Consider the following 13,639-nt stretch of genomic DNA (forward strand, 5'->3'; position numbering starts at 1 on the left):
AAATTCTATCTTACACTGAAGCCATAAGATATTCTCTCATATTTTTTCCTAAAAGTTGTACCTCTTATGTTTAAGTTCTTGATCCACCTGGAATTGATTTTTGTGAATAGTAAAGTGGGTATTTGAATCAATTTTTTCCCCATATGAGTTACAATCATTTGTTTTTCAGTCCATTCTTTCCTCATTAGCTATAGTGGGTAGCACTGTTTTATATCAGGTATTAACATACACATGGCCTATTTCTGGGCTCTCTATTCAGTTTTGTTAGTTTGTTTCTTGTGTCAGTATCATGGTGACTAAATTACTACAGGTTTATACTAAATAAATATCCAGGGGGGACAAACATTTCAAATTTTATTTTTCTGTTAGGAGTGTTTTAGATAGTTTTAGATCATTGATCATTTATATAAATTTCAGAATCACATTTGCAAACTTCAGAAAATACACTGGTAGACTTTTACTGCAATTGCAATGAATCTACAGAATATGTTGGAAAGATTAATTTTTATAATATGGTTTATTTTTGTCCACAAATATGGTTATAAATTTGTGTTTAAGTTTTAAAACTTTTTTTCTTTTGCCTCAAAAAGTGACATTTATTCAAAGAAAAAAAATGACAAGATGTCCATCCCTTGGCTCCCTTCCCTACACCCTCCTGCTGCTTCTCAGCCCCCCAAGATTGAACGCTGGCTGGGGCTAGGTAGCAGGACAGCCCCTCAGATGAGGTCAGCAACATTAAGGGGCATTTCCTCAGTGGAGGTGTTGTAGAAGGTCCTGATGTCTCGAAGAGTCCTCTTGTCTTCTTCTGTCACCATGTTAATATCCGCATCCTTAAGGTCAAACCATCTACCTCGACTGATTCTGTGGATATAGGTTTCCCTGTTGGTGGGAAGGTCGTATTTGATGACTAAAGTAAGTCGTTGCATATCAGTAGTTCTGGGCAGCAGGTCAGTGGTAATCAATATTCTGCTAGAGCCAGAATGAAACTCCCTCTGATCACATCGTGTTTCTTTTGGTCCATATCTCCATGCATGGCAGAGATGGTGAAATCTCGAGCATGCATCTTCTCAGTGAGCCAGTCCACCTTCCTTCAGGTGTTAATGAAGATGATTGCCTGGGTGGCAGTCAGGGTTTTATACAAGTCACACAGTGTGTCCAGCTTCTACCTCTTATTCCATGTTGATGTAGAATGGGCAGATACCCTCCAAGGTCAACTCTTCTTTCTTGACAAGAATCCGAATGGGGTCCCTCATGAACTTCTTGGTCGCTTCAAGCACATCAGAAGGCATTATAGCTGACAGCAAAACAACCTAGGTGCTGCTGTTGAGCTTTTGGAATATGTCGTAGATCTGGTCCTTGAATCCATGGCTTAACATTTCTCAGCTTTGTCCAGTACAAACATCTTGATCTATTTGGGAGACAGGTATCTCCGGTTAAGCATATCAAACACACGGCCAGGGGTACCCACGATGATATGGGGAGCTTCCATCTGCTGTTTCTATACTTCAGCACACACATTGGTGCCCCCAATACAGGCGTGACAGGAGGCACCCATGTAGTCTCCTAGTGCCATGACCACCTTCTGTATCTGCTGAGCCAATTCTCAACTGGGTGCTAGGACCAAGGCCTGGGTGGCCTTTAGATCTAATTCAATCTGCTGCAGAATTGATATGGCAAATGTGGCCATTTTCCCAGTCCCAGATTGAGCTTGAGCGACCACATCATAATCCTTGATACAAGGTAGGATGGCTCACTGCTGGATGACAGAGGGCTTCTCAAAACCATAGGCGTAGATGACATGGAGGAGGGACTCCGAGAGGTTCATGTCATCAAAGCTGTCAACAACCTCATTCCAGTTACTCTCAATGACGTCTCCAGGCTCCATCCCATCAGGGCCATGGTCTCTGGAATCCTGACTCACAGACATAATCCTTAGAAACTCTAAAACTATTTTTATAATTGTCTAAATAAGGATCTTCCACAACTTCTGTTAGATTTATTAGTAGGCATCTTTTTGTTGCTGTTTTAAATAGCATTGTTTTAAAAGTAGAGTTTTCAGCCAGGTGTGGGGGCTCATGCCTGTAATCCCAGAATTTTGCGAGGCCAAGGCAGGCGGATCACGAGGTCAGGAGTTCAAGACCAGCTTGGTCAATAGGGTGAAACCCTGTCTGTACTAAAAAAAATACAAAAATTAGCCAGGCATAGTGGCCCACAACTGTAGTCCCACGTACTCAGGAGGCTGAGGCAGGAGAATTGCTTGAACCCGGGAGGCGGATGTTGCAATGAGCCGAGATCGCGCCACTACACTCCAGCCTGGTGACAGAGTAAGATTCCATCTCTTAAAAAAAAAAAAAAAAAAAAAAAAAAAAAAGAGAGTTTTCAAACTGTTACTAGTTTACTGAAATGCAATAGAATTTTATATATTGATTTTATATCTAGCAACTTTGCTAAATTATATTAGTACATTAGTAGGGTGGGAGAGTATAAGGTAGTGGTTAAAAGCACAAATTCTGGAGTTGGACTGTCTGGGTCTATCTTCTGCTACCAACTTGTTATATAATCTTGGACAAGCTATATAGCTTGAGTTTTCTCATCTGCAAAAATGGATAACAGTATACATACCTTATAAGATATTGTATTAAGTCCTGTAAAGTGCTCACAACAGTGCCTGATACATGGTCGTATCTAATAAATGTTAACTGTTAAATAGGACCTCCAGTATGATGTTGAAATGGCATTTAGTGGGTTTTATTTATATTTAATACAGCTTGAAATATTTGGCCTTTTAACTGTACAGTTTCTTTCAATTAAAAAAAACTTCATGAGGTGAGGAAGCTATATACTGCATTTCTCTTCTTTTAGTGTTTCAATAAAAATTTTTCTTTCAATTAAAAAAAATTCATGAGATGAAGCTATATACTGCATTTCTCTTCTTTTACATTTCAATAAAAATTTTAAAGTACTTTTTAAACTTAGCAATGACTAAAGTTAACATCTTTACTTTTATCCTAAAAAACATTAATGTTAATAACTCCCCACTCTTAAACCATTGCAGTATTTCAGTTCTATCTTTATTTAAAAAATCCAAAAAATAAGATATTATTTTGATTAATATATTCTACAGTTGATGTTTGTTTACATTTACCTCATGTTTATTATTTTCTTGGCTCACAGTTTCTTTTTGCATTTTAGGCATTCCCTCTGAGATAATTTTTCTTCTTAGTAGTAGTCCTCTTTTGGAAATTTCTTTGGTGTTTCTGTTGGCATGAACACTCTCAATTTTTTCTCATCTGACTTTTTTGAAAAAGTTTTCTTACCTTAACAATTATTTTATTTTTAGTTATGAATCTATAAGAGCTGTATAGTTTTCTTATTATAATTCTTTGTTATTTTCATCTAGCATTAAAATACGTAATTCCCCTCTCCTCTCTGGCTTCCATTGTTGTTGAAATTTTAAAGATAGTCTTGTTGTCTCTGATGTTCTGCAGTTACAATATAATATAGATTTATTTCTACTTATTTTTGCTTGCGATTACATTGTTTCTGAATCTGAGGATTCATCCTATCAATTATGGGAAATTTCCAGTCATTTTCTCTTTGAATATTGTCAGTGTCCATTTCCTTTTATTCTTTCCATCTGAAATTTTATACTTTCTACTTCTTTGGTTGTCTATATTAAGTTCTGGGTAATTTTTTCAGATCTATGTTTCAGTTCATTAAATAGTTTTTATGCTGCTTCTCCTCTATTTAATTCGTAATGATATTTTTTTTCATTTTCGTTTTAGATTTTCACTTCTAGCAGTAAAAATTTGTGTTCTTTCAAAAGTCTGGGCATTTCTGTAGTGTCTTTTTCTACTGTCATACTTTTAATACCTCTAATTTTTAAAATGAATTTATTTTAACAAGCTTATTGAATTTATTTTAACAAGTTTTGTGAGTCTGATTCTGTAGCTGGTTGTTTTGGTTGACTTCTGTCTATGTTTCCATGGCCCTTATGTATTTTATTAGTTTTGATTGTGAATTAATGTTCCATGGAATCTTTAGGAATTTTTTGAAGTATGGACTTAATGTGCCTTCCCTTCCGTAGGATCGTATTTGCCTCTGCCAGATGCTAGAGGATGCTACTAACTTGAGTTCATTTTCTTTTTTTTTTTGACTTTCTCTCCCTTGAACAAGATTTTCTTTCTTTTTTTTTTTTTTCTTTTATTATTATTATTATTATTATTATTATACTTTAGGTTTTATGGTACATGTGCGCAATGTGCAGGTAAGTTACATATGTATACATGTGCCATGCTGGTGCGCTGCACCCACCAACTCATCATCTAGCATTAGGTATATCTCCCAATGCTATCCCTCCCCCCTCCCCCCACCCCACAACAGTCCCCAGAGTGTGATGTTCCCCTTCCTGTGTCCATGTGTTCTCATTGTTCAATTCCCACCTATGAGTGAGAATATGCGGTGTTTGGTTCTTTGTTCTTGCGATAGTTTACTGAGAATGATGATTTCCAATTTCATCCATGTCCCTACAAAGGACGTGAACTCATCATTTTTTATGGCTGCATAGTATTCCATGGTGTATATGTGCCACATTTTCTTAATCCAGTCTATCATTGTTGGACATTTGGGTTGGTTCCAAGTCTTTGCTATTGTGAATAATGCCGCAATAAACATACGTGTGCATGTGTCTTTATAGCAGCATGATTTATAGTCCTTTGGGTATATACCCAGTAATGGGATGGCTGGGTCGAATGGAATTTCTAGTTCTAGATCCCTGAGGAATCGCCACACTGACTTCCACAAGGGTTGAACTAGTTTACAGTCCCACCAACAGTGTAAAAGTGTTCCTATTTCTCCACATCCTCTCCAGCACCTGTTGTTTCCTGACTTTTTAATGATTGCCATTCTAACTGGTGTGAGATGGTATCTCATTGTGGTTTTGATTTGCATTTCTCTGATGGCCAGTGATGGTGAGCATTTTTTCATGTGTTTTTTGGCTGCATAAATGTCTTCTTTTGAGAAGTGTCTGTTCATGTCCTTTGCCCACTTTTTGATGGGGTTGTTTGTTTTATTCTTGTAAATTTGTTGGAGTTCATTGTAGATTCTGGATATTAGCCCTTTGTCAGATGAGTAGGTTGCGAAAATTTTCTCCCATTTTGTAGGTTGCCTGTTCACTCTGATGGTAGTTTCTTTTGCTGTGCAGAAGCTCTTGAGTTTAATTAGATCCCATTTGTCAATTTTGGCTTTTGTTGCCATTGCTTTTGGTGTTTTAGACATGAAGTCCTTGCCCATGCCTATGTCCTGAATGGTAATGCCTAGGTTTTCTTCTAGGGTTTTTATGGTTTTAGGTCTAACATTTAAGTCTTTAATCCATCTTGAATTGATTTTTGTATAAGGTGTAAGGAAGGGATCCAGTTTCAGCTTTCTACATATGGCTAGCCAGTTTTCCCAGCACCATTTATTAAATAGGGAATCCTTTCCCCATTTCTTGTTTTTGTCAGGTTTGTCAAAGATCAGATACTTGTAGATATGTGGCATTATTTCTGACGGCTCTGTTCTGTTCCATTGATCTATATCTCTGTTTTGGTACCAGTACCATGCTGTTTTGGTTACTGTAGCCTTGTAGTATAGTTTGAAGTCAGGTAGCGTGATGCCTCCAGCTTTGTTCTTTTGGCTTAGGATTGACTTGGCGATGCGGGCTCTTTTTTGGTTCCATATGAACTTTAAAGTAGTTTTTTCCAATTCTGTGAAGAAAGTCATTGGTAGCTTGATGGGGATGGCATTGAATCTGTAAATTACCTTGGGAAGGATGGCCATTTTCATGATATTGATTCTTCCTACCCATGAGCATGGAATGTTCTTCCATTTGTTTGTATCCTCTTTTATTTCCTTGAGCAGTGGTTTGTAGTTCTCCTTGAAGAGGTCTTTCACATCCCTTGTAAGTTGGATTCCTAGGTATTTTATTCTCTTTGAAGCAATTGTGAATGGGAGTTCACTCATGATTTGGCTCTCTGTTTGTCTGTTATTGATGTATAAGAATGCTTGTGATTTTTGCACATTGATTTTGTATCCTGAGACTTTGCTGAAGTTGCTTATCAGCTTAAGGAGATTTTGGGCTGAGACAATGGGGTTTTCTAGATATACTATCATGTCATCTGCAAACAGAGACAATTTGACTTCCTCTTTTCCTAATTGAATACCCTTGATTTCCTTCTCCTGCCTAATTGCCCTGGCCAGAACTTCCAACACTATGTTGAATAGAAGTGGTGGGAGAGGGCATCCCTGTCTTGTGCCAGTTTTCAAAGGGAATGCTTCCAGTTTTTGCCCATTCAGTATGATATTGGCTGTGGGTTTGTCATAAATAGCTCTTATTATTTTGAGATACGTCCCATCAATTCCTAATTTATTGAGAGTTTTTAGCATGAAGGGTTGTTGAATTTTGTCAAAGGCCTTTTCTGCATCTATTGAGATAATCATGTGGTTTTTGTCTTTCGTTCTGTTTATATGCTGGATTACATTTATTGATTTGCGTATATTGAACCAGCCTTGCATCCCAGGGATGAAGCCCACTTGATCATGGTGGATAAGCTTTTTGATGTGCTGCTGGATTCTGTTTGCCAGTATTTTATTGAGGATTTTTGCATCAATGTTCATCAAGGATATTGGTCTAAAATTCTCTTTTTTTGTTGTGTCTCTGCCAGGCTTTGGTATCAGGATGATGCTGGCCTCATAAAATGAGTTAGGGAGGATTCCCTCTTTTTCTATTGATTGGAATAGTTTCAGAAGGAATGGTACCAGCTCCTCCTTGTACCTCTGGTAGAATTCGGCTGTGAATCCATCTGGACCTGGACTTTTTTTGGTTGGTAAGCTATTGATTATTGCCACAATTTCAGCTCCTGTTATTGGTCTATTCAGAGATTCAACTTCTTCCTGGTTTAGTCTTGGGAGGGTGTATGTGTTGAGGAATTTATCCATTTCTTCTAGATTTTCTAGTTTATTTGCATAGAGGTGTTTGTAATATTCTCTGATGGTAGTTTGTATTTCTGTGGGATCGGTGGTGATATCCCCTTTATCATTTTTTATTGCATCTATTTGATTCTTCTCTCTTTTTTTCTTTATTAATCTTGCTAGCGGTCTATCAATTTTGTTGATCCTTTCAAAAAACCAGCTCCTGGATTCATTTATTTTTTGAAGGGTTTTTTGTGTCTCTATTTCCTTCAGTTCTGCTCTGATTTTAGTTATTTCTTGCCTTCTGCTAGCTTTTGAATGTGTTTGCTCTTGCTTTTCTAGTTCTTTTAATTGTGATGTTAGGGTGTCAATTTTGGATCTTTCCTGCTTTCTCTTGTGGGCATTTAGTGCTATAAATTTCCCTCTACACACTGCTTTGAATGCATCCCAGAGATTCTGGTATGTTGTGTCTTGGTTCTCGTTGGTTTCAAAGAACATCTTTATTTCTGCCTTCATTTCGTTATGTACCCAGTAGTCATTCAGGAGCAGATTGTTCAGTTTCCACGTAGTTGAGCGGTTTTGAGTGAGATTCTTAATCCTGAGTTCTAGCTTGATTGCACTGTGATCTGAGAGACAGTTTGTTACAATTTCTGTTCTTTTACATTTATTGAGGAGAGCTTTACTTCCAAGTATATGGTCAATTTTGGAATAGGTGTGGTGTGGTGCTGAAAAAAATGTATATTCTGTTGATTTGGGGTGGAGAGTTCTGTAGATGTCTATTAGGTCCGCTTGGTGCAGAGCTGAGTTCAATTCCTGGGTATCCTTGTTGACTTTCTGTCTCGTTGATCTGTCTAATGTTGATAGTGGGGTGTTAAAGTCTCCCATTATTAATGTGTGGGAGTGTAAGTCTCTTTGTAGGTCACTCAGGACTTGCTTTATGAATCTGGGTGCTCCTGTATTGGGTGCATATATATTTAGGATAGTTAGCTCTTCTTGTTGAATTAATCCCTTTACCATTATGTAATGGCCTTCTTTGTCTCTTTTGATCTTTGTTGGTTTAAAGTCTGTTTTATCAGAGACTAGGATTGCAACCCCTGCCTTTTTTTGTTTTCCATTTGCTTGGTAGATCTTCCTCCATCCTTTTATTTTGAGCCTATGTGTGTCTCTGCACGTGAGATGGGTTTCCTGAATACAGCACACTGATGGGTCTTGAGTCTTTATCCAGTTTGCCAGTCTGTGTCTTTTAATTGGAGCATTTAGTCCATTTACATTTAAAGTTAATATTGTTATGTGTGAATTTGATCCTGTCATTATGATGTTAGCTGGATATTTTGCTCGTTAGTTGATGCAGTCTCTTCCTAGTCTCGATGTTCTTTACATTTCGGTATGATTTTGCAGTGGCTGGTATCGGTTGTGCCTTTCCATGTTTAGCGCTTCCTTCAGGAGCTCTTTTAGGGCAGGCCTGGTGGTGACAAAATCTCTCAGCATTTGCTTGTCTGTAAAGTATTTTATTTCTCCTTCACTTATGAAGCTTAGTTTGGCAGGATATGAAATTCTGGGTTGAAAATTCTTTTCTTTAAGAATGTTGAATATTGGCCCCCACTCTCTTCTGGCTTGTAGGGTTTCTGCCGAGAGATCCGCTGTTAGTCTGATGGGCTTCCCTTTGATGGTAACCCGACCTTTCTCTCTGGCTGCCCTTAACATTTTTTCCTTCATTTCAACTTTGGTGAATCTGACAATTATGTGTCTTGGAGTTGCTCTTCTCGAGGAGTATCTTTGTGGCGTTCTCTGTATTTCCTCAATCTGAATGTTGGCCTGCCTTGCTAGATTGGGGAAGTTCTCCTGGATAATATCCTGCAGAGTGTTTTCCAACTTGTTTCCATTCTCCCCGTCACTTTCAGGTACACCAATCAGACGTAGATTTGGTCTTTTCACATAGTCCCACATTTCTTGGAGGCTTTGCTCATTTCTTTTTATTCTTTTTTCTCTAAACTTCCCTTCTCGCTTCATTTCATTCATTTCATCTTCCAGGGCTGATACCCTTTCTTCCATTTGATCGCATCGGCTCCTGAGGCTTCTGCATTCTTCACGTAGTTCTCGAGCCTTGGTTTTCAGCTCCATCAGCTCCTTTAAGCACTTCTCTGTATTGGTTATTCTAGTTATACATTCTTCTAAATTTTTTTCAAAGTTTTCAACTTCTTTGCCTTTGGTTTGAATATCCTCCCGTAGCTCGGAGTAATTTGATCGTCTGAAGCCTTCTTCTCTCAGCTCGTCAAAGTCATTCTCCGTCCAGCTTTGTTCCGTTGCTGGTGAGGAACTGCGTTCCTTTGGAGGAGGAGAGGTACTCTGCTTTTTAGAGTTTCCAGTTTTTCTGCTCTGTTTTTTCCCCATCTTTGTGGTTTTATCTACTTTTGGTCTTTGATGATGGTGATGTACAGATGGGTTTTTGGTGTGGATGTCCTTTCTGCTAGTTTTCCTTCTAACAGACAGAACCCTCAGCTGCAGGTCTGTTGGAGTACCTGGCCGGCCGTGTGAGGTGTCAGTCTGCCCCTGCTGGGGGGTGCCTCCCAGTTAGGCTGCTCGGGGGTCAGGGGTCAGGGACCCACTTGAGGAGGCAGTCAGCCCGTTCTCAGATCTCCAGCTGTGTGCTGGGAGAACCACTGCTCTCCTCACAGCTGTCAGACAGGGACATTTAAGTCTGCAGAGGTTACTGCTGTCTTTTTGTTTGTCTGTGTCCTGCCCCCAGAGGTGGAGCCTAGAGAGGCAGGCAGGCCTCCTTGAGCTGTGGTGGGCTCCACCCAGTTCAAGCTTCCAGGCTGCTTTGTTTACCTAAGCGAGCCTGGGCAATGGCGGGCGCCCCTCCCCCAGCCTTGCTGCCGACTTGCTGTTTGATCTCAGACTGCTGTGCTAGCAATCAGCGAGACTCCATGGGCGTAGGACCCTCTGAGCCAGGTGCGGGCTATACTCTCCTGGGGCACCGTTTCCTAAGCCCGTCGGAAAAGCACAGTATTCGGGTGGGAGTGGCCCGATTTTCCAGGTGCCGTCCGTCACCCCTGGAAGGGGAACTCCCTGACCCCTTGAGCTTCCCGAGTGAGGCAATGCCTCGCCCCTGCTTCGGCTGGCGCACGGTGCACTCACCCACTGACCTGCGCCCACTGTCTGGCACTCCCTAGTGAGATGAACACGGTACCTCAGATGGAAATGCAGAAATCACCCGTCTTCTGCGTCGCTCGCGCTGGGAGCTGTAGACCGGAGCTGTTCCTATTCGGCCATCTTGGCTCCTCCCCCCTTGAGTTCATTTTCAAATAAATTTTCAACTATACAGAAATAAAACTTCTGGTTCTAACTGCCTGTGAATGTGGGCTCCACCCAGAGCCTCACTTAACTCACTAGGTAGGCGGATATAAGCAAGAATCTTCCCCATCTCCCATTGTCCAACAGGGCTTTTCTTTAGATCGCTTATTGATGATGTCGTTTTACAAAAGCCCCAGCTTCCTTCAGTTGTCTTTAATCTAAAATTTTGTACTCTCTAAGCCCCAAGCTTGGTCTCTTGTCCTCCCTAGCCATGGGACCCTTAGAACTGTGGATTAAAACCACCAGAGATTGGTATATGCCCTCAGAGCCATACTGCTCCAAAGCTTGCCTACCTCTCGGGAAACACACTTCCTACTATTCCTGGAAATGCCATCTTCCTGATGTCCATATTTTAAATTCTACATCATTTCACAGAATTTTTGTTTGAGACAGAGTCTTGTTTTGTCACCCAGGCTAGAGTGCAGTGGCATGATCTCAGCTCACTGCAACCTCTGCCTCCTGGGTTCAAGCGATTCTCCTGCCTCAGCCCCCCAAGTAGCTGGGACTACAGGTGCCCACCACCACGACCGGCTAATTTTTGTATTTTTAGTAGAGATGGGGTTTCACCTGTTGGCCAGGCTGGTCTCAAACTCCTGACCTTGTGAGCCACCTGCCTCAGCCTCCCAAAGTGCTGGGGTTATAGGCGTGAGCCACCATGCCCAGCTGAAGTATTCTTTTACAGATAAAATAATAGTAGTTAATATTTGTTTTATTCTTCTAAGCATCAGGACTGTGTTACATGTTTTACATGAATTATCTAATTTAATGTGCAGAAGAACCCACTCTGGCATGTAAAATCTCATTTAGCAATGAGAAGATTGAGATCTTGGGAGGTTAATAACTCGTATGAGGTCCAGCTCATACTGCTGGACAGTTCTGGAACCAGACCGTAACCCAGAGTGATCTGACTCCATTGAGCCTTTTGTTCATTTCCTCCACTTTTTATAAGAAAATATTTCAAACATACAGAAAAATTGAAGTAATAAAACAATGAACTTATATTTGTTGCATTTAACTGTTATACATTTTCTTTGCTTTCTCTCCCTGTGTATAAATACATAAGTTTTTTGCTATACTATTTGAAGGTAAGTTTTAGATATCCTAGCACTTTACCCTCGATACTAAGACTTCATTCACAAAGTGAGCTTATAACTATCTTCAAAGTGGTTGCTTTGGATTTTTTTTTATTGCTTTCCTGAAAATGGGGAAAATTCTTTGCTTGAAGGTAGGACTCTTTTATCTTTGAAATCTGAGCTTTAGCAAAGTGTCTGGTACGTACCAATTGAATCAATGAAAAGTTTGTTTAAAAGAAGACCTAGGTTAATAAGAGAGGAAGTAAAAGTTATCCAAGAAAAGAAACTTGCTCCAGTTTAGACGGTAAGAAAAAGGGAAACGTTGAAAAGGCTAGTTGTATTTCCCAGAAAATTATGGTGGAACATTTTACGTTGACAAGAAACAAAGAGAAAACATTCAGGTAAATCCATGTGTACAAACATTTATCCCATGTCATGCAATATGTTTTTCCCCAGCTAGGTGATGACCCTCCCTACCTGGGGTAGTAATTCTGTCTTCTCTCTGTGTATCTAGCCAATTATGTGGTTTCTGGTACAGTGGAATGAATGAATCAATGAATCTATTCCAATATAATGTTTATAGTAAAAATAATTTCCACTTATTACTACTGTTCCTGCTACTGAAGCCAATTCTACAGATATAATTACTGTTACTGAAACTGCTACTATTACTATCACGGAGATCTCTGTGGGGAAAATAGAGCCAAGTGAGGGAATATTATTCCCACCTTACAGTTCAGAAAGATTTGAAGGGAATTAGTCCAAACTTGAATGTAGGTATTCTATCTGCAAGTCTAGTGTTTCCTTTATGCCATTCCTTTTGATCTAGTGTTTCTTGAGCTTTCACTTTGTGCCAGCCACTCTTCTGCAGGTAAAGTAGCCATGAAACTAACAGCAGAAACAGCATGTTTGCAGAACTGCTGACTTTACTAATACCTGACATTCTGAAAAGAACATGACAGGTATTAGCTGCTTTTTAAACTCAGTCTATTATAATGATGCACATGTTAACTGAATACTAAAATATACTTTTAGGTGAATATATACTTAGATATTTATAGGTATCACTTCTAAAATAGCATTATTTATAAGATGTATTTTATATGGATATACATAAATACACACACACACACACACACACACACACACACACATATATAAATATATATGTATCTTTATATACTGTAGGGACTTCTGCCTAATTCTGCATCCGTGACTAAGGAAGCAGGAGGTAAGGAAGTTAATGGACTAAGGCAGGCCTGAAATTCCTTAGGGTTGCACATGAGAGATGAAGGCAAGGGAGGAGCTAAGTGATTGCCTTGAATGTCAGCTGGAGTTGGGTTCTGAGTTTCGTGGCCACTGGCTGCCCAGTGTATGAGTTAATTGTCCCAAAATATAGACCTTGGTTGTTTGCATACTTTTTGCCTCAATGAATCAGCTTCCAGGGCATGCTCATATTGAGGCATGTAAAAAATTTCTGGAGGTGGCACATGACTGGCTTTCCCAGAAAAGCTTTTATTGCTTTTATTCAACTCCCGAGTCAATTTCTGTTTATATATTATCTTTCCTTCTAAGAGCTTTCTGCAAATGCACTAACTGCTACTAATCCACTCAGACTTTTGAAATGATTTTCAAGTTTTTAAAGAAAAGTAAACATTGCTAATTTCAGGATGAATCTCTTGTGTGACAAGTAGGTGTTCACTGGTGATGATCTGGTATGTTGGTTCAACATATTCTCCTGAAGACAGGATTTGTCCAGTTCTTAAGTCTTTATACTAATTCTTTAAAAAAAATTTAATTTTACTTTAAGTTCCAGGATACACGTGAAGGACATGCAGGTTTGTTTCATAGGTAAACATGTGCTGTGGTGATTTGCTGCACTCATCAACCCATCACCCAGGTATTAAACCTTACATTCATTAGCTATTTATCATGATGTTCACCCTCCCCTGCCCATCTGACAGGGCCCAGTGTGTGTTGTTCCCCTCCCAGTGTTCATGTGTTCTCATCGTTCAGCTCTCACTTATAAGTGAGAACATGCAGTGTTTGGTTTTTGGTTCCTGCATTGGTTTGCTGAGGATAATGGCTTCCAGCTCCAACCATGTCCCTGCTAAGAACATGATCTCATTCCTTTTTAATGGCTGCATAGTATTCCATGGTGTTTATGTACCACATTTTTTTTTATCCAGTCTATCATCGATGGGCATTTGGGTTGATTCCATGTCTTTGGTATTGTGAATAGTGCTGTATATACTAATTCTTAA

At 39.5% G+C, this 13,639-nt stretch overlaps 1 pseudogene; it reads right to left on the minus strand.

Moving 5' to 3' along the window:
• Positions 1-709: 709 nt before the first annotated feature.
• LOC129011286 (eukaryotic initiation factor 4A-I-like) lies at positions 710-1,927 on the minus strand (annotated as a pseudogene).
• Between the last annotated feature and the right edge of the window lie 11,712 nt (positions 1,928-13,639).

Source organism: Pongo pygmaeus, chromosome 14 (assembly GCF_028885625.2).
Source record: "Pongo pygmaeus isolate AG05252 chromosome 14, NHGRI_mPonPyg2-v2.0_pri, whole genome shotgun sequence".
Classification (NCBI taxonomy): Eukaryota; Metazoa; Chordata; class Mammalia; order Primates; family Hominidae; genus Pongo; species Pongo pygmaeus.